We start from the raw sequence: 19,602 nt of genomic DNA, 5'->3' as shown, positions 1-19,602 counted from the left end.
TGGAAACAAAATAAAATGTCAGTCCCTAGGAGCTGTAGTGATAAATCTAAAAGGTCAATGAGAAATACAGGTAAAAGTTATCCAACAGTTAGTATATGCATAGTGTAAGGGTAGTACTGACTTACAAAATCCACAAACCAAGCAAAGAACCTCAACATAAATAAACAATCTGAAAAATGTAACTGCTATTAGAGTTCAGTAAAATTTAAAAACAAGAGTTCATTCCTTCCTTCAAGACCTCTTTCTGCTTAATAATCCAGATAAACTTCTACAGTGGCATGAGCCAAGTGGAAGAACATGAGCAAAGGTTATAAATAATTGATTGAACTACCTTGTGTTGAGCAAAATCCAGCTTTTATCAATGAAGTTCTGAGAGATTTCATCTATCCCAATATTCTTTAAAGGATTATGGCAACAAGAAAGACAAAGTGAGTTCCCTATCATTCCACCAGCATTAATTTTTCATGATAGCAAAGGAATGAGTAGCTGCTAGAAAATGGAATAGACTCTACCCATTATCTGAAAACAGTGGGAAGGAACAAAGAGAATGTCTTGTATGTTGGATTTCCTATTTGTATTAGTTTCTGAGTTTGAAATATGCATAAATATATAACAAAGGCAGATTAAAACCCAAACAGATAAAAAAACACCCAAAGACCCAGGAACAGATTTGTGAGCCATGCAGCTAAATCCCAAGGCATTTTCCTCTGAAATTTCCTAACAAAAATATTTATCTAGTATTGTCATCCATAATGTATTGAGGTCAACTGAAAAATTAAACCACAGATGCTTGGTGAATTTCTGAAAATATTGAACATTTTGTACTCTGGCATGAGGAAGTGTTTGTGTTGTTGTTGTTGCTGGTTTTGTTTGTTTGCTTTTAGCTCTCAAATTATATTGCCAAGATCTGCTGTCTTAGAAAGCAACAATAGTGCTTATTCTTATCAATGCAGAGATGAAAAAACAACCTGTTGATGATGAGAAATGGAAAGCATTTACTTTCCTTTAGTTTCAAAGCTCTTGCCTTGATTTCAATTTATGTTTTCTTTGGAATTTCTATTGAAGGACATTAATGAAAATTAAAGAAACTAATCCAAACCTCTACTCTACAGCCAAACAGCATGGACAAGAAATTACTAAAAAAAACCCAAAACAAAGAATGGAATGGAATGGAATAGAGTGGAATGGAGTGGAATGGAGTGGAATGGAATGGAATGGAGTGGAGTGGAATGGAATGGAATGGCACAGAATAGAATAGAATAGAATAGAATAGAATAGAATAGAATAGAATAGAATAGAATAGACCAGACCAGGTTGGAAAAGAGCTTTGAGATCATCAAGTCCAACCTATCACCCAACACCATCTAATCAACTAAACTATGGCACAAAGCACCCCATCCAGTCTCTTCCTAAACACCTCCAGTGATGGTGACTCCACCACCTCCCTGGGCAGCACATTCCAATGGGCAATCACTCTTTCTATGAAGAACTTCTTCCTAACATCCAGCCTAAACCTCCCCTGGCACAGCTTGAGACTATGTCCTCTTGTTCTGGTGCTGATTGCCTGGGAGAAGAGACCAACCCCCACCTGGCTACAACCTCCCTTCAGGTAGTTGTAGACAGGTCTCCTCTGAGCCTCCTCTTCTCCAGGCTAAGCAACCCCAGCTCCCTCAGCATCTCTTCATTGGGCTTGTGCTCCAAATCCCTCCCCAGCTTGGTTGCCCTTCTCTGGACAGATTCCAGCAAGTCAACATCTTCCCTAAAGTGAGGGGCCCAGAACTGGACACAGAACTTTCACAGTGCTTTGGTTTTATAAATCTGCTTAATGTTCATGTTATCAACAAAGACAAAAAGTTATTCTTCGTTAAAAATATGTGTCTCAGATTAAAAAAAAAAATCTTTCATTTTCTGTAATAAATATCTGCAAGCATTTATCATGGATAAACCTACTTTTGTACTCACAGCTAACGTGTCCTGATTGAAAATACATTAATAAATAAATTTAATACTATAGCTTTTCTAACGGAAAGATTCTTTGACTTACAGGTATTGGGCCTAAATAGTACTAGTTCTGAAACCTGCCACATTTACAACGATTTAGGGTCATGTGTGTATCAAATTATTATTTTAGTGATGAAATCCAAACTATTCATGTAAACTAAGGCAATATGTCACAGCTGCTTCTTATTTATTCATAGAATGGTCTGGGTTGGATGGGACCTTAAATGTCATCTAGTTTCAATTCCCTGGTCTGGGCAGGGATGCCTCCACCTAGGCCAGATTGCTCAAGGCAACATCCAACCTGGTTTTCAACACTTCCAGGCTTGGAGTCTTCACAATTTCTCTGGGCAACCTGTACAGTGCCTTACCACTCTCATGGGGAAGAATTTCTTCCTCGTATCTTATTAAATGCATCTTCTTCCAGTTTGAAGCCAGTACCCCTCATCCTGTCACTAAAGCCCTTTGTAAACCTCTTATCTCTATCAAAATCCTAAATAGACAGCAAAAGTAACATGCAAAGTCATGCTTAAAATTGCATACCAGAGGGGAAAGTGTTCCAGATATGTTTTAGGTAAGTGTCCTCAAGGTGTTCAAGCAATTTAACATTTCTATTTATATTTATGGCCATTTTACCTCTTACAGTTTAAATTATGTTACTGTAACCTCAGACCCTCAAGGTTTAGAGTGATAATTGAGTACACTGGATTAAAATTACATGTAACCCTTAAAATTCCAAATTATGTTACTATAAACTCAAACCCTTTAGGTTTAGAGTGATAATTGAGTATCCATAGGACTAAAATTACGCATAATCCTTAAACATGCCAGACATCACTAAATTGACATTTAAGGCTTCTGCTTTAGATAAATTGGAGAGTTTGTAAAAATTCAGCCTGCATCAAAGATAAAGCATAATCTCAGAATTAACTGAAGTAATTCACAAACCTGAAGAAATTGTTAAAAGTTCTGGCAACCTCTTTTTCAATTCCCTGTAGGGTTTCTGCCTACTCCCATTACTATTTCTGTAGTAGCTGCATGCTGGAGTACAGCAAAGGTTCATTGGAGAGAAGTTTCAGCATATCTGTATCAATACCATCTTAAGCTTTTCTGAACTGCTTGTATTTTCCAATTCCTACAGTCCATTTATGATTTCCAGTCCATTTTTTGATGTGCAGATTTCTGATGCTCAGTAATCTCCAGATTTATATCCTGCACTGCTAGTTCAAATTCTTCCATTTTATTGCCTGAGATCTTGTGCTGAATTCAAAACATTTTGTTTGTTAGTTAGTTATTTCCTTCTTGAGCTTAGTGCTGCACTATTCCTGTCTTTGCTATCTCCCTGGTTACCAGTAAAATGTTCTTCACTGTTATTAACACACTCTTTGCTTTTTGTGTAAGGATTCTAACATCCCTCTCCCTCTTTTTTTCTCTCCTCTCCCTCCTTTTTTTCTCTTCTCCCTCCTCATTTTGTTACATACAATAACTACATATGGCATATGCATTTCATCTCTCACAGATTTCTTCTACAGAAATAAAATTCTTATTAGTTATAGCAGTTCTGAATCCAGGAAAAAATAATAATAATAATAATTCCTGAAGAAATCTATCCCTACCAAATACCTCATCCTAAACACACACACAGAAAAAGGTTGGTATTGTTAAGCTGATTTCATGCTTTAGCACTGCAGTTGTTATCCTCTTTTGTGATTGAAGTTTGTGATCCATTGCTACTTGAGTGTTCAATTTTGTAAATATATTTTTAATACGGCAGTTTTAGTGAAAAATTAATATGAGCTGGGAATGTGCACATACAGCTAAGAAAGCCAATTGCTGCCTGCACCAATTGTGGCCAGCAGGTTGAGGCAAGTGATTTTGCCACCCCTGGGGCTGGACCACTACTATGAGGACAGATTGATCAACAAAGCTAGTGAGGGGTTTGGAGCACAGCCCTATAATGAGAGGCTGAGGGAACTGGGGTTGCTTAGCCTGGAGGAGAGAAGGCCCAGGGGAGACCTTATTGCAATCTAGAACTACCTGAAGGGAGGTTGTAGCCAGGTGGGGGTTGATCTCTCCTGCCCACCAACCAGCACCAGAACAAGAGGACACAGTCTCAAGCTGCACCAGGGGAGGTTTAGGCTGGATGTTAGGAAGAAGTTCTTCACAGAGAGAGTGATTGGCCATTGGAATGTGCTGCCCAGGGAGGTGGTGGACTCACCGTCACTGGAGGTGTTTAAGACGGGACTGGATGGGACATTTGATGCCATGGTTTAGTTGATTAGATGGTGTTGGGTGATAGGTCTTTTCCAACCTGGTCTAGTCTATTCTATTCTATTCCATTCCATTCCATTCCATTAACAATAAAAGGTTTGAAGTGTACCTGCTGAAAACATTTTTGTCATGTAGCACCTTTTGCAGCCTAATTGACATTTTTTTCCCAATAAGCTTCACTGAAAGCCTGTTCTTCACTTTTTTAAAGTTCTACATTCTTCTAATTTATAACCATACACCAACTCACCAATAGTTATTTATTCCTGTCTTATTATTTCTGCTGGTTTTATGTTTGAATACCTAGCCTGAATCCTTAGGAATTTATTCTAAGGCATTGTTTATGACCAGCAGTAACATCTCTTCTTAACCTTTCTTTTGCTAGATTGAATAAGCCAGTGACTTTAAGTTTCCTCTCACGTTGTCAATTTCCTTTCCCCTGATAATCTTAACAGTTATTCTTGGCACTTGTTCCAGTTTGAACAGATCTTTCATAAATGCAAGTGACTGGAATTTTCTATCAAATTGCCTTTGCATTGTTATCAAACTTTAGTTCATGCAGTAACACTAATAATTTTCTGTCTTGCTATCTTCAGCTTTTATAGTACAATATCTCATTTTGGATCATGTTTATTCTTTTCATGGTTGTATCCATTTTTGGCTCATAATTATCATACTATACTGCAGTGAAGCTTGACTGTAAGCTTTTTAGAGTGCACAGTACAAAACAAGTAGCATTAGGATAATAATTGATAGAAACAGAAGAGTTTGGGCTGGAAGAGACCTTTAAAGATCATCTAGTCCAACACCCCTCACAGTGAGCAAGGACATCTTCAACTAAATTAGGTTTCTCAGAGTCCCTCCCAAGTGGCCTTGAATGTTTCTAGGAAGATGCCACCTATGGTGTTTCACCACTCAGAGTAAAGAATTTCTTCTTCATCTCTAATCAAAATCTCCCATCTTTGAGTTTAGAACTGTTACCTCTTGCCTCATCACTATACTTCCTGATAGAGTCCCTCTCTATCTTTCCTGCAGGCTCCCTTCAAATAATGCAAGGCTGCTAGGAGGTCTCTGTGTGCCTTTTCTTCTCCAGGCTAAACATTGCCAACTCTCCCAGGCTGTCCTCATAAGACAGGTGCTCCAATTTTTTGATCATCGTCATGACCCTCTTCTAGACCTGCTCAAGTAGATCTATGTCTTTCTTGTGTTGTGGACCCTGGAGCTGGGAACAGTACGCAGGTGAAGTGTTCCAAGAGTGGAGTAGAGGGGCAGAATCAACTCCCTCAACCTGCTGGCCATACTTACATTCATCATGACAACATCCCCAACTCCTCTAGCAATGTGACAGAGCAAAGTCAAAAGGGTCCAGAATCTTAAGCTGCTGAAGAAAGCATGTGAAAATATGAATCATGGAATGGTTGGAGTTGGAAATAATCCTAAAGATCACTTAGTTACAACACCCTGACATGAGTAGGGATACCTTCTACTAGACCGGCTCAAGGATCAGGCCAGACTGGCTTTCAACACTTCCAGGCTTTGAGCCTCCACAACTTCTCTGGACTTCTCTGCTCCAGTGTGTCACCACCCTCACAGGGCAGAAGTTCTTCCTAATGCTTTCCTAATGATCTTCTTTCATTTTGAAGTCATTACCCACTGCCCTGTCTCTCCACGCTTTTGTTCAAAATGCCTTTCCAGCTCTCCTGTAGCTCCTTTCAAATACTGGAAGGCCACCAGGTGTTCTCTTCAGAGCCCTGTTTCCAGGCTGAGTAACCTTACTTTCTCAGCCTGTCTTCATAGCCTCTGATAATCTTTGTGACACTCCTCTAGACTTGCTCTAACAGTTTCATGTCAAGATTCTTTAACACATTTCCAGGCTATCTCCAGCATTATTGTTCAGGAAATTCATGTCTTTCTATTTAAGTGTTTTTGACATATGGACAATTAGAATACATTTTTTCTCTGTTCCTTTCAAGAACAACATCATCTGATGGATGGAAAGAACCAATAAATATATTTATTACCATTACTTTTGTTTCACCAGCATACAAATTGTCTTTTCTGCTGTTCATTAATGAAGATAGATTTAATCTTTCTCTATAGTACCACAATATCCTGCATAAAAATATCTTAAGTTTGATAGGAGCTACTGTAATGTAAAAAGACTAGGCCACAAGGTTCAGTCAAACAATGTATTAGAGCTTTATTCAGAGGTTTAAATGCAAACCCAAGTTAGTGATTTAATTGTGTCACTCACATGTAATCCACCACTATTACAGATTTTCATGGCTACACCACTCCCCGTGACTCATCTCTGCATTAAAAGGGCCTCAAGGCAATCTAAGGCTGAGACACTTTTAGAACTCCTTGTGAATCATCTGCACGCAGTAGACTTTACCAAAACTTGTTTAGAATGAGTCAGACAATCTATACAGCTACACATAACATTAAGTAAAGGAAGCTAAGAGTATCTCATTCATACCTCGCATAATGGAAATGCCATAGAATAATGCAATGGTAGGGGTTAGAAGGAAACTCCAGAGATTGAGTCCAATACCCCTGCAAAGCAGGACCACTTAGGGTAGGTCACACAGGAACTCATCCAGAGAGGTTTCAAAGATCTCTAAAGGCGGAGATTCCACCTCTCTAGGCAGCCTATTGCAGGGCTCCAGCACCCTCAGAGTAAAGAATTTTCTTCTCTCAAGATGGAATTTCCTGTGACTGAGTTTATGTCCACTGCCCTTCACCCCATCACTGGGTATCTCTGAAAAGAGAAAAAAAAAAAGACTAGTTTCATCCTCCTGGCAGCCCCCATTCTGATATTTGTAGGCATTAATAAGGTCCCCTCTCATCCTTCTCTTCTCCAGCCTAAACAGCCCTAAGTATCTTGGTCTTTCCTCATCAGAGCGATGCTCAAGTCCTTCAGTCATCCTCATAGCTCTCTGTTGAATTTTCTTTGGTAGTTCTTGGTCCCTCTTGAACTGCAGAGCCCAGAATTGTACAAAATTTTCCAGATGTGCTCTAACTAAGGCTGAGTAGAGGAGGAGGAGGAAAACCTTCCTCAACCTGATGGACACTTTTCATAATGGAGTGTGGTGGTTTGGCCCTGGCGGAAGGCCAGATGCCCACCAAGGTTACTCTGTCACTCCCCTTCTTAGATGGATAGGGGAAAGTGAAAATATATGCAAAGGCTTGTGAGTCAAGATAGAAGCAATTTAATAGGATGAAAAGCAAAAACCAAGGCCACATGAGGAGCAAGAGCAGAGAAAGGTGCTATTTTCTACTTCCATCGGCAGATGTTAGGCCACTCCCAGGAAGGAGGGCTTCAACATGCATGGTGGCTGCTCTGAAGGACATAGAAAATCCCCACACTTCCTTCTTTTACTTAGTTTTTATATCTGAGTTAATGTCATACGGCATGGAATACTCCTTTGGCCAGTTTGGGTCACCTGACCTGGCTGTGTCCCCTCTCAAGATCTTGCTTATCTCTCAGCCTACTGTTGGGGGGGAGGGGGATAGGGGTGGGGAATGCTGGAAAAGCACAGCCTTGCTATTTGGCTCAGCAGTGGCCAAAACACTGGGGTGTGATCAACACCCAGCTACATCACTGCAAAATGCAGCTCTAGAAAGATGTTCTGGGGAAAATTAACTCTAGCTCAGCCAACACAAATACATGCACCCACGTTTGCTATTGGCCTTCTTGGCCACCAAGGCATATTGCTGTCCCATGGACAACTTATTACCATCCAGGACTCCAAGGACCTTCTATGTGGAGCTACTCTCCAGCAGGTCAGCCCCTAATCTGTACAGGTTCATAGTGTTATTCTTCCCACACACAGGACTCTACACTTGTTGAACTTCATTAGGTTCTTCTTTGCTCAGCTGCCCTATCGGTCCATGTCTTACTGAATGGCAGCACAGCCTTCAGGTGTGTCAGCCACTTGTCCCAGTTTTGTATCATCAGGAGATTTGCTGAGGGCACACTGTATCTTCATCTAGGTCATTGGTGAATTTGTTGAACAAGACAGGACCTAGTACTAACTTCTGGGAAGCACCACTAGTCATGTGCTGCGACTTTACACTGAGCTTTATATGACAATGTTTCAGGAGAAAATTTAAGTCGGCCTGTGGATTTCAGTGTAGGAAAGATATTCTGTTATAGAAATTACTTCACTCATGGAACTAAAACATTTGAGTCCTGAAATTAGTCATATTTAGAATCATAGAATCAACCAGGTGGAAAAGACTTCAGAGATCATCAAGTCCAACCTATTACCTAATACCTAACACCTCCTGACAACTAAAACACGACTTGAAGTGCCACATCCAACTCCCTCCTGAGCACCTCCAGGGACAGTGACTCCACCAGCTCCCCAGGGCAGCCCTTTCCACTGGCCAATTGCTCTTTCTGTGAAGAACTTTTTCCTCACCTCGAGCCTAAACTTCACCTGGGGCAGCTTGAGACTGTGTCTTCTTGCTCTGCCACTGGTTGCCTGGGAGAAGAGACCAACAACCACATGTCTAAAACCTCCATTCAAGAAACTGTATAGAGCAATAATGTCTCCCCAGAGCCTCCTGAGCCTCCTTTACATACATACCTGTCCAAGAAAGTGACAACAAAATCTTCATCATATCTTCTTGCAAAGCTTAATCTGTCCAAGTAGCTTCATCTCTGATTTTAGTGTTCGTTTACACTCAAGATTACCTTTTCATTCTGCATTTATGTGATCAGTATTACATATTATATGCCTCTGCATAATAATAATAAAAAAATCAATTCAAACTGGGGAGCTTAAAAGTACTTGATTTCCTTCAGCAATTTAACATAACAACATTCTAAAAACATTAGCAACTACTTCCCAAAGTGCTAGATGATAATGGTCATATATCAAACCCCGTAATTCCCTGAATTTTATGCCCACTAAATTAGCTGCATGTAAAATGTTTAATGAAAACAACAGCCATTCATTCAGTCAGACATACCTCCATTCTGATATAATTGCAATGGCTTGGAGCCAACACTGATTGAGATCTTGGAGTTTTAGTACAAAGGACAATGCTCTATCAGCTGTATTGTTGTGATTAAGGTTTGTTTTAAAAATATTTGAGGTGTGGACATCATCTTCTAATACACTCCACAAAGTCCTATGTACCCACAGAGCGTAATAATAATTTTTGGTGTCTCTCCCTTAGGAAGTGCAATAACTTCTGGTTTACTTCAGAAAGGGTGTTCACTTTCTATTTTCTATTGCCTCCTGGAATGAACCAGAAACTGTATCAACTTTATTCACCCTCCCTTCCTGCTCATGAGTATTGCAGTTTCACGTACTTTAGCAAGTTCCTGCTTTAGCATCTACTTTAAGAGCAAATAATTTCCTAAGAATATGCAGCTGGGGACTTCTAGCATTTGTTGTGTTATTTGTTTCCTCCTCCCAGCCCTCCCTCCCCCTCCCCCCAATCCCTACCCCCACCATGCTCTCTACTACTATTCCTTTTTCTCCCTTTCCTTTTTAATATCACAAAGCAACAAGCATTTAACTCATGAAGAATTCATTTTCTATACTGCTCCTGAAAACTGTCTTTACCAGTTCTTTTTATTTCCCCCTCCCCCCGCCACCATGAGAAATGGCATATCATTTTCCTTTAAGTCTATAGAGTTTGAGATTTGTTTTTCCTGGTTTTTGTTTGTTTGTTTTTCCACTCAAACCATACAATAATTCTGTGATCACTCATCACTGATATGGCACTTCAATTGGACAGCTCAGGTGCTTTTAGTAGTCAGGTTTTGTTTTGCTATTCTCTTGCTGGTTCTCTTAGGCAGAATCACATTTCACAATGTGAAATCATCATCACATTTCACAATGTGAAATCATCATCACATTTCACAATGTGAATTTTTTTTTATGCCTTCTGCACTATGTGAAGTATAAAACTCTCCTATTTCTTTTGGTTAAAAATGATATCTCCATATTGTCTCATCTGATAGTCACAGAGTAAGCTCAAAAGAACCTACAGTATTAGTGTCATCACTGACATCATTACATCATTAGTTTATTCTTCTTTTCCTCTCTGAAGCTGTATAAAGGAATCATTTTCCCCTCCCCCTTTCATTTCTTTCTTACTTTTGTCCCATGTCTTATTTCTGTTACCTCCTTAGGGCTACCAAGATAACGACTGGAAATCCCACATTCTAAAATTCATTCTTCCATATGTTGAATTTTTTGCTTCTGTATTGTGCTTGCAACTTTTGTTTGTTTGTTTGGTTTGGTTTGGTTTGGTTTTTTTGTTGTGTTAAGAATCACATTCCCTTGATTGGCTTGGGTTTTGTATGCTGCCCTCATAATTCTTGTTCAGTGTGTTTATATACCCTGTGAAAAGCCTTTGCATGTAAATTAGCACATCCTATACAGAAGTATCTCTTTACAGATGGGTTGCAGCTCTAGCTATTGTCCAAACTATGTGCATGCAAATGAACATTCTGCAGCTTCCTCAGAACTGGTCCTCTACATCTGTTTGACTGCATCTGCCAGTCTCTCTGTGATAAGCATGGACATACACAAGCCAAAATTCAATATGCAGGCATAGAGTCTGTCTACATTTAGAATGATAGAATTTCTTCATCCTTTCCTACCACATGTCCTGCAAAGGCCCTCTTCAGCGATTCAAACATTAAACTGTTCTTACTATGTTAGAATCACAGAAGTTTTAGTAAGAAAAGACCTTTAAGACCATCAAGTGCAACTGTGAAAAAGAATTATTCACTTCATTTTTATCACTCGTCTACCTATCCATGTTTTCATGTAAGTTTGCAGGACTGTAGCCTAAAAAAATATTAACATGTGGAAAAATATTAACATGTGGCTGATCTGTCCAAAAAGTACTCAAATAAAAGGACTTATTCTGTCTGTTCCCTGACCAGCCAACCAAGTCCTGTCCTCCACTACCTGCTTTTAGATGCTAGATTCCATAATCGAAACCACTCACCCTGGGTTTCCTAACTGTATCTTCTCTCCCTACTTGGAGACTTCCATCATGAAAATCTATCTGTTCAGTCCTTGCAGTCACTTGAGATCCAATATATCTTCCATTAACTTTGGTTCATGTATTTTGCCCCTACATTCTACCTGCTTCTACCAGGAAGCATTCTGAATGTAGAAGATCTCATCACTCCACCTAGTGATATTCTTACCTGCAGCTGTCAGGTGTAGAAATTAAAAGAAATATTCTGTGCCTTGTACTGAAAAATTCTCACTGAAGAGAAATTCTCAAGGAGCTCAGCTGAAGTTGTCAAAAAAACTTTTTAAGAAGTCAAGTATGAAATACTTTTATCTTCAAAATTACTAAGAAAGAATTGTCTGCAGGAAAAGGAAGAAATCAATCTCTAAAAATCATTTTCATCTTTTAATGTTGATCTAGGAACATAGTTTTCCCTTTCTTTTACTTATATGAGGATCTTACCAGGTCATTGCATCTCCCAGAGCAAGGATTGCCAAAATAACCAAGCTGTTGACCACACCACTTATAGTGTGACCATCCAGACAATTCCTTAGCGACTGAGCTGTGCATCCATCAAATCCATGTATCTCCAACTCAGAAACAAGGATGATATGCAAGACAGTCTCAAATGCTTTGAGAAGTCAAAGTAGATGACATCAGTTGCTCTTCCTTTGTCCACCAATTCTGCAACCCTGTCACAGAGAACTTCAGACAATGAAAATAAAAGAAACACCAAAACTCAGCAAAAGGCTCCAGAAGTTCAGATGCAGATCAGTGCTATGGAAGAACTAAATCATTAAAATCCATTCTTGGCTACTGTGAAGCATGAAGACTTCTTTAAATTTGCTTTTTATTGAACTAATCAACATTTCTCACCGAGGTATTGCAATAATTCATAAAAATTAATAATGTAGTTAAGCTTGTTCCTGTTTAAAAATTTACTTAAATTTTAAAATCAATTCAAAGTCTTTGAAAGCTGCTGTGTGCATTAGCTTTTACTGTCAGACAATACATCAAAGAAAACATAAAATAGCAAGCGAGAAACTGACTCTTTGGTGTTGACAACAAGAGCCTTTTATAAACACATTAATGATGGAGATGGTGTTTTTCACTCAGTATGCACTGAGGCATAATGTATTTAGGGCCCAAAACTGAAATATATTTTCCTTTGGAAAGCACAGTCATTTAAACAGCCATTGATTTGTTACCTGGTGTGTTGACACTTTATGATGAGTTTCCTCAGAGCCAACTTATCTTACTTTTCAGATAATAAATATTGCACAAAGGAAAGAAAATAATACACACGCACATAGGGGAGAAAAAAAAGGCAAACACAACAAAAAAGCCCACAAAGCATAACAATAAAAGAACCCCCAAACACAACAAAAAACATGCATACACACGCAAAGCCACAACCAAAAAACCCTAAACCAAACCACACATCCATATATTTATTCTTTTAATGGACTACAATCCTTATTGAATGCTGAAGTTGCTTAGGTGGTGCACAAGGAATCACAGAATCAGTAGCAGACCTTTATTAATTTTATTTTCATTTCCTAATGTAACCTCCCTATTAAGGATAAATAACTTTCTACATTTAGAACTACTTCAATATGTCGTTTGTGTGTATATTTCATATGATTATCTAGAATAGAATAGAATAGAATAGAATAGAATAGAATAGAATAGAATAGAATAGAACAGAATAGAATGGAATAGAACAGAATGGAATAGATCAGGTTGGAAGAGACCTTCAAGATCATCCCATCCAACCCACCATCCAACACCACCTAACCAACTAATCCATGGCATCAAGCACCCCATCAAGTCTCTTCCTAAACACCCCCAATGATGGCGACTCCACCACCTCCCTGGGCAGCCCATTCCAATGGGCAATCACTCTCTCTATGAAGAATTTCTTCCTAACATCCAGTTTGAACCTCCCCTGGCACAGCTTGAGACTGTGTCCTCTTGTTCTGGTGCTGGTTGCCTGGGAGAAGAGACCAACCTTCGCCTGTCTACAATCTCCCTTCGGGTAGTTGTAGAGAGCAATAAGGTCTGCCCTGAGCCTCCTCTTCTCCAGGCTAAGCAAACTTATTGTATGCAACCAATATTGTATGTATCCTCCCAGTTGCAGGGAAAAACAAGTGGATTTTTGAACACATATTAATGTACTAAATTTCTCAAACTGGAAATGTATTTATTTGTAGGGACATCATCTTTTAACTGGACCTCCTAGAATTACAGGTAATTTTAATATACAATTAGAACTGATAAACATCACAGAATCAGGGAATTATTTGGGGTGTGAAAAAACCTACAAGATCTTACTTAGACCTTAAAGACACTGCTTACTGCAGGGGGATAGGACTAGATGACCTTCTAAGGTCCCTTTCCACCCAATGCATTTTATGCATCAAGCCAAACAATTATCTAACTCTACCAACCATTATCTAAGTCTCTGGTGCTAAACCATGTCCCTCAGCACCACATCTTAGAGTCATATAAACACCTCCAGGGATGGGGATTCCACCACCTCTCTGAGCAGCTTGTTCCAGTGTTGAAACAGTGTATGAAATAGCAATGTGACTCTAATCTTAAAAATCATTTATTTATCCTAATGTCCAATAAAATTCACTAGATCCCCAATGGCAAATAAGAATCTTGCCAAGAGAAGGAGTCCCTCAATGAAAAATAAATAATAAAAATCTAGAGAAAGGAATGCCAAAATCCTAAAATAAATGCACTAAATCTGTCTCTGAAGGAAACTTCCCTGCTCCATTGAATACATGTTTACCTAAATAATAAACTCAGATTGGAGTGCTAACAGATTTATACTGGGTGAAATTACTTTTCCAAAACAGGCCCAGGCTCTGTTTTCCCTTTTATTTGTTTTCCTTGTTGCTTCGTGGTACAAATCACAATGAATTACACGTAAGACTACAGAGGAGGACACACATTGACAGAAGACCAAACAATGCTATACAAGGCTGCTATAAAGACTCCAGCCTGAGTTCACTGCAGAAACAGCCCCAGATCCCCGTATAACTTCTACAAGTGCTCTTTGTATTCAGTGTGACTGCAGCCTGACCTCAGCATAGAATCACTGAATTATAGAATTATAGAATCATTAAGGTTGGAAAAGATTTCTAAGGTCATCAAGTCCAATTTTTGACCCAACACCACCATGCTTGCTAAATCATATTCCATAGTGCCTTGTCTATATGGGCTTTTAACACCTCAAGGGATGATAACTCCACCACCTCCCTGGGCAGCTGTTCCAATGCCTGACCATTCTTGCAGGAAAGATTTTTGTATTCCTAATATCCAGCCTAAACCTTCCATGGTGCAACACAAGGCCATTTCCTCTTGTCCTATTGTTAGCTACTTGGGAGACGAGGCTGACACTCACATCATTACAAACTATTTTGCGGGGGTTATAGAGACTAAACAACCCCAGTTCCCTCAGCTACTCCTCACATGGCTTACTGTGTTCTGTACACTGAACACTGTATGTTCATTACATGCATACAATAAAATACATTTTCTGTGAGCTGGAATTTAACTCAAACAAAATCATGGGCAAATACACAGATACACATCATTGCTTTGATTGGAAAAGACCCCTAAGATCGTCATGCCCAACTGTTGACCTAACACCACAATGGCCCTTAAACCATGTGTGCATACCTCTCTGTGTGTACATACAAAGACATTTAGTTTAGGAACTGGCTGTTCACTGTCACTTCTAAGGTTTTTCAGGCGGAATTAATGTAGCTTACTTTGTACTCTATTCAGTATTTAAAAAGCCTTTAATGCTCATTAGGCAGCAGCAAAGTAAGTGAAGTAATCCTTAAGTCCACAGACTTGATGCCAAGTAGCCAAGATAAATTTGCTGAATGAATATTCTACAAATACAAGATTAGATTTAAGAAATAGTTTTTCTGAGATGAGAATAGATTTTGAAACATGATAAGGAGGTACTTGAAGAATCTGCAAAAGCTTTTCCCATTCAAGACTTTTTCCTCCTGTTTTCTAACCTTTTGCATTTTTCCCTTTCCTCAAACCATTTTTCTCTCTCCCTGTATATCTTGCTTTGTTCTTTTCTTTCCTCTTCTTTCTAGATGCTCTTCTGAGTGTTCTTCCCTTGTCTGTGTATTTTGCCCTGTTGTTTCTTTTGAAGTCCATGACAAATATCTTATTGATTTCAGTGTGAGAAAGATCAGCTTTTACTCCTTCGCTTGTCTCCATTTTACCATCTCTAATAGCTGGTAGCAAAATCCAACTGTCTTGGCTCTGATCTCTGAAGTGCTGGTACACCATGCTTTTGAGTTTTGATCCCAGTTAGAGCTTTGTTTGTTTGGTTTTTGCTTTGTTTGTTTGTTGGTTTGGTTTGGATTTGACAGCCAGAACTGTATCAAAATAGAAGCACTACTGTGCTGAAACAAACAAAGCAACAAACAAAATAGCACAGAGATTACAAGCTATGTTCTATTATTTTCACCTAGTGCTGAGTGCTGAGATTTCTTGTGCCACATGATGTCTCTTGCTAAGTTTCTTTCAGTTATTGTGCTCATGATGGTCATTAATTCCAAAGAAAGGCAAAGCAAGGCAGGAAGCAGTTTCTCTTCAATTTAGATTATGGAATTTCATTACCAACTATCTCAATAAAATGCAGGTGAACAATTTTGGGATATTTGTATTGGTGTGATTTATATCAATATAAAATATAAAAGCAAGCATTGTTGCAATAGTTTGTTTCCATGTCTCCCCACAGTAAAGGTAAATTTACCATGACACCATGTTTACAGAAAGAGTGATTGCCCATTGGAATGGGCTGCCTGGGGAGGTGGTGCAGTCGCCATCACTGGAGGTTTTCAGGAGAAGACTTGATGGGGTGCTTGGTGCCATGGGTTAGTTGTTTAGGTGGTGTTGGATTGGTTGATGGGTTGGACGCGATGGTCTTGAAGGTCTCTTCCAACTTGCTTTATTCTATGTATTCTATGTATTCTCATGGTTTGCTTGATAATTTTGCAAATAATTAGCTTTATAATCTAGTTATCAAAAGTGTAAAAGAAAGTTTTCCTAATGTATTCTGTTGATTTTGTGCCATGCACTTTTGCAGTCTGCATAAAATGTTCCACATGACCTTTGGCCACCAATATATATCATTAAAATAAAAGCACAAAATCAAAATGTAATAGCAATTCAGCAAAGTCCATTTTCTATCCTCTGTACTGTTACTATGCTCCTTAAATCCAAGACTGAACAAAAATCTCTCTTTGCTTACAAAGTTTTCCTTTCTCCATTATTTCCACAAATGATAGTCATGCCAGGTAATAAAGTATGCTACACTGTGACAAATGCAGTATCGTCTATTTAGTTCTCAAAAAAAACCAAAAAAACCAACCCTGGCCCTGAATGTTGAACAGCAAAAGTTTGGGTGATTTGCATTTATATGGAAAGAATAAACAGTTAAGAGATGTGAGTTGGTGGGGGTGGAAGGGGTGGGTGAAATTTGAGCAAAGCAAGACGAGCTACAGATATGTTTTGGTTAACAGGAAAATGAGATATTTGAAACTGTGCAACAAAATATAACTAGAAAACATAAGAATAGTCTCAGGAAATAAGACACCAAAGCCCTGCTGCATCTGGTGTAATAAAACATTGAGAATTGTTATTTGATTAAATGCATAACAGTAGTAATAGAGGCAGATAATTCATATCTCTTTTTGTGCCCCTTTTTGTCCCTTCTGCAAGACCCTGACTATCAGGTGACAACATCCAGACTGACAGAAATTCTTATAGTAGCCTTATTTCACTTCTTTCTTAGCAGTGTTTTTTGGTTTTTTTTTGTGATATGGAGTTAACAGTTCTTTCAACTCTCTCAAAGTCTTAGGCTTGAGTTGATGTTTCTGATATCATTATTCATATGCAAAATCCAGCAAAATGAAATTACCAGTACCACTTAGGGAGAAAAGGCATGCTCACAAATTGTGATCAAATAGCCCTACAAAATATATTCAAAGTTTATTTGTCACTAGTGGGATAGCATTTAATATAATGGAGTCAGGCTTGACTTTCTGTCACCAAGTGACATTTCAATGATTTGTATTTAATATATCAAGCCATGCAATAACTTCTAATCTTCTAATTAAAGAAGGATTGTAGTAGTTGATAATTGTAGCACAGAAAGTGCTGGAGAAGAGAAGGCTGAAGGGAGACCTTATTGCTCTCTACAACTCGTAGGGAGGTGGGTGTTGGTCTCTACTCCCTGATTTCAAGTGAAAGAACAGAAGCAAATGGCCACAAAGTGCACCAGGGAAAGTTAGATTGGGGATTAGAAAAAATTGGAACTGGCTGCTCAGGTTGGTGGTGGAGTCACCATCCCTCAAGGTCTTCAAGAAGTGTGTGAACATGGCACTTTGGGACATGGTTTAGTGGCCAGGATAGTGTTGGGTTGAAAGTTGGACTCAATCGTAGTGGTTTTTTCTAATTGAAGCATCACTGATTTAATAAAGATAAAAATGTTTAAATAACATTAAATTACAGTATCACAGTATAACTAAGGTTGGAAAAGACCTCAAGGATCATTGAGTCCAACCTGTCTCCACAGCCCTCATGAGTAGACCATGGCACCAAGTGCCATGTCCAATCTCCTCTTGAACACCTCCAGGAATGGTGACTCCACCACCTCCCTGGGCAGCCCATTCCAATGACGAACGACTCGCTCAGTGAAGAACTTTCTCCTCACCTCAAGTCTAAACCTCCCCTGGTGCAGCTTGAGGCTGTGTCCCCTTGTTCTGGTGCTGGTTGCCTGGGAGAAGAGACCAACCCCTTCCTGGCCACAACCACTTTTCAGGTAGTTGTAGAGGACAATGAGGTCACCCCTGAGCCTCCTCTTCTCCAGGCTAAACAACCCCAGCTCCCTCAGCCTCTCCTCATAGGGCTTGTACTCAAGGCCTCTCACCAGCCTTGTTGCCCTTCTCTGGACACGTTCAAGAGTCTCAATGTCCTTCTTAAACTGAGGGGCCCAGAACTGGACACAGTACTCAAGGTGTGGCCTAACCAATGCAGAGTACAGGGGCACAATGACTTCCCTGCTCCTGCTGGCCACACTATTCCTAATGCAGGCCAGGATGCCACTGGCCTTCTTGGCCACTTGGCCACACTGCTGGCTCAAATTCAGCTGGCTGTCAATCAGTACCCCCAGGTCCCTCTCTGCCTGGCTGCTCTCCAGCCACTCTGACCCCAGCCTGTAGCTCTGCATGGGGTTGCCATGGCCAAAGTGCAGCACCCGGCACTTGGACTTGTTAAATGCCATGCCATTGGACTCTGCCCATCTGTCCAGCCTGTCAAGGTCCCTCTGCAGAGCCCTTCTACTCTCTAACTGACCAACATCTGCTCCTAACTTGGTGTCATCTGCAAACTTGCTGATGACTGACTCAACCCCCTCATCCAGATCATCAATGAAGATTCTCACTGAATGAATGTGCCTTTTACACAGTACTGTTATTTAGAAGGGAATAATTTATTTATATTTACTATATAAATAATATATTTATATTTACTATATCAATATTAAACAATATATACTTATTTAATAGGGAAAATGGGCCATATTAAAAACAAAATATCCTTTTAAAATATAGTCTTGATCTACAAATATATTTAGCAATCCAGAACTAAGCATAAATTGTGTCTCATGTTCAGTGCAAGTGACATTGCCCCTAGAGCTCTATGTCTGTTTCTGTTCTCCACAGCTTAATAATAACATAAAAAAGAAAAAAGAAAAGAAAATGATCACACACAAATAAAAAATAGAAGTTGAGGCTCAAGGAACTAATTGCAATTAGTTAGCTACAATTTAACAAAGCTGTAGCTGCAAGGTAGATTGAGCAACATAGATGGATAAACCAAATTTATACACATTTGAATTTACTTCCATTTGTGTCAAAATTGCAACAAAATCAAGTGTCCAGAAGATGAAATGCAGCAAATTCAACTGAAAGAGAAGTTTACTTTGAGATTAAACTTGAACCACCTCATGGAAGTATGTTGCATTATCTTTTGCAAAAGAAACTTTTAGCTGTAGTTTTATATTTTGAGAAGAGACTTTAAATCAAAAGCAGACTGGAATTTACCCTGTGAAGTCTAAAGATCTAGGATATTCAGAACAGCATACTAAATAAGCATCTCTTCTAGCTTTTTAATTAAGAGTATAAAGCCAAGGCTGATAAACACTAACAATTTATTGACAGCTAGTTGCATCTTTGATCCTCACTGAGTTCACTTTCTTGTGAAATGATACATGAAAGAGTGGCTATATCATCAGATTAC

The sequence above is a fragment of the Dryobates pubescens genome, chromosome 1, assembly GCF_014839835.1.
Source record: "Dryobates pubescens isolate bDryPub1 chromosome 1, bDryPub1.pri, whole genome shotgun sequence".
NCBI classification, from domain to species: Eukaryota; Metazoa; Chordata; class Aves; order Piciformes; family Picidae; genus Dryobates; species Dryobates pubescens.
Note: the sequence above shows the minus strand (reverse complement) of the source record.